Source organism: Gavia stellata, unplaced genomic scaffold, assembly GCF_030936135.1.
Source record: "Gavia stellata isolate bGavSte3 unplaced genomic scaffold, bGavSte3.hap2 HAP2_SCAFFOLD_261, whole genome shotgun sequence".
NCBI lineage: Eukaryota > Metazoa > Chordata > Aves > Gaviiformes > Gaviidae > Gavia > Gavia stellata.
In genome coordinates, this window is record NW_026776405.1 from 62501 (window position 1) to 65000 (window position 2500).

Consider the following 2500-nt stretch of genomic DNA (forward strand, 5'->3'; position numbering starts at 1 on the left):
GGCGCGCGCGCGCGCGGCGCCGGACGGGGCGCGGTGGCGGTGTTCTTCCCCCCCCCTTTCCCCCGCACCTCCCCCTCCCCGGTCTACCGGGAGCGGGGCGGGCCGGTGCGTGGTGGAGGGGTGGGGGGGGGTGTCCGCTGCCGACGCCGCCTTCGGCGGGCGAGGCTCCGCCGGGTTCCCGTCCCGCGCCGGCGGGCGGCCCGAGCCACGGCTCTCCTCCTTGGGCGCAGCGCCGGGCTAACTGAGGGAAACCCCGGGCCCCGGGAAGGAGGAGGGGGTGGTGGTGGCGGCGGATGCCGGGCGCGCCCCCGCGTGCGGACGCTCTCCCGAGGGCGGCAGCGGGGGAGGCACCCCCGCGGGGCCTGCAGGTCGTTTCCCTCACCCCAGGGCCAGGTACCTAGCGTCCGCGCTTCCGCGGCCCTCCCTCGGCGGGGCCGGGGGCCGAAGGCCGCGGAGAGGCCGGGCGGAGGTTTAAAGACTCGGGCGGCTCGATGCGAGCGCCGCGGGGGGCGGGCCGGGCGGTGGCCTGGAAGGGGCGGGAGTTGCTCCCCGTAAGCCCCTGGCTGGTGCGCGCCGCCCGTGCTCGTCCCGCGGCGAGCCGCCGTGCTGGGGAGGGGGTCCCACTGCCCCCCCCTCTCCGCGGTCCGGTCTCGGCAGAGAGACCGCGGCGCGCGGTCGGCCCTTGGGCCGGCCGGCCTGCCTGCCTGCCTCGAGACGGGCGAGTCCCCGCGGTGGGGGCCCGCCGGGCGGCCGCCGGGCCGCCGCGCCTCCGTCGCGGCGCTGCGCCGCGCCGCGCCCCCGCTCCCTCTCCGCCCCGGCGAGCCGCTCGGCGGCCTCCCGCCGGCGGCGGGGGGGGGGGGGCGGCAAGCCGGCCGAGCGGCGTCGGTGCCGCTCGGCCCGCCGGTCGGCCGGGCAAGCGCCCGCCGCCCGCCGCGGCTCCCCCGGCCCGGGCCCTGCCCGCCGCTCCCCCCCCTTCGCCCTTCCCCGGCCGCGCCGGGCGGGTGGGCGGGCGGGCGTGCGGCCGGGGGCGTCCCACTCCCGGTCTCCGCGTGGAAACGGGGAGAGCGGGCGGCGCCCCCGGCTTAGCGCGCCGTCTGCCTTCCGCCCTGGCGCGTGCCGGCGGAAGGGCCGGAGGCGGGAAGCGGCGGCGGCGGTGCCGGGAGGGGCAGCCGTTTGGGCGCGGCGGGTGGGCGCCGTCCGGTGGGCCGCGGGCCGCGGCGTCGCCGCGCTGGCTCGGGCCCTGGCGCTCGCCGCCTCCGGCGGGGCCGCGGAGCCGCCGGCGGAGCCGGCGGGCTGTCGTAGCGCGGCGTTAGCAGCCTGCGCGGAGGCGCGCGCGGGGCCGGCGGGGCGCCCCGCCGCTGCCCGGCAGCTTGCTGCAGCAGCAGCAGGCGCAGCAGCGGCCGTCCGTGTGCCGAGCGAGGCAGGCAGGCGGCCGGGCGGCGCGGCCGGGCGTGCGCCGCTGCCTCCGTGCGGGGGGAGGCCCTGCGGGGGCCGGGCCGAGCCCGGGCGCCTGGTCTGCCTCGGAAGCGAGCGAGGTGCGTGTTTGCCAGGTCGTCGGCCGGGAGCGCGGGCTCCCCGCCCTCGCCGTTGGCGGGGCTTCGTTGCCCCCGCCGTCCCGTCCCGTGTCGTGTGTGTGCTCCGGTACGGTGAGCCGAGGCGCGAGGCCTCTCCGTCGCGCCGCGTGGCGTCCCCTCCGCGCGGGCGGGCGGGGGCGGGCGGGCGGGCGGTGGGCCTCCCTCAGCGAGGAGAAAGGGGCCGCGTTTGGCGCGCGGTCCCGGCCCCCCCGCGCGCGCGGGGCGGTGCCGAAAGGCAGACAACTCTTAGCGGTGGATCACTCGGCTCGTGCGTCGATGAAGAACGCAGCTAGCTGCGAGAATTAATGTGAATTGCAGGACACATTGATCATCGACACTTCGAACGCACTTGCGGCCCCGGGTTCCTCCCGGGGCTACGCCTGTCTGAGCGTCGCTTGACGATCAATCGCCGGCTGCGCCGCCGCCGCCCTCGTCCGGGGCGGCGGGCCGCAGCGGCGCGGCTGGGGTGCCTCGCAGGCCCCGCGTGCGGCGGCCCCGGGCCGGAGAGCGGTTTGCCCGCCTCCCGGCGCCGCGGTCGGCCGCGCGGGCCTTCGTCCCCCTAAGTGGAGACTCGGGGAGCGCTCCGAAGCTCCCCGCTCCCGGAGCGCCCGCTGGGCGGAGCTCGTCCCGCCGGGGGCCGCCAGGGTGCGTCGGGCCGGCCGGGCCCGGTCGCGGCGGTGGGGAAGAGCGAGCGAGGGGGGGGCGGAGGCGCGGTCCTCTCGCCCACCCCCGGCGTCCCGCGCGGGCGGCTGTCTGCGGGTGGGTGCCGCGGCGGTGCCGTGCCGTGCTGCCGCCCGCGCGCGCGTGCGCGCCGGGGAGGCGGGGGGGGGGTGTCCTCCCCGCCGCCGCCGCCGCCGCCTCCTTCTCCTCTTCCCCGAGCCCCCGCCGCGCCCCGGGTGGCGCGGCGCGGCACCGTGCCGCGCCGC

The 2500-nt window shown here is 81.3% G+C and overlaps 1 non-coding gene across 1 annotated transcript; it reads left to right on the forward strand.

Annotated features, from left to right (window-relative positions):
• Positions 1-1815: 1815 nt before the first annotated feature.
• Positions 1816-1968, forward strand: LOC132320973 (5.8S ribosomal RNA). The gene has a single exon (XR_009484637.1). It is a non-coding gene; the product is annotated as a 5.8S ribosomal RNA (ribosomal RNA).
• The last annotated feature ends 532 nt before the right edge of the window (positions 1969-2500 follow it).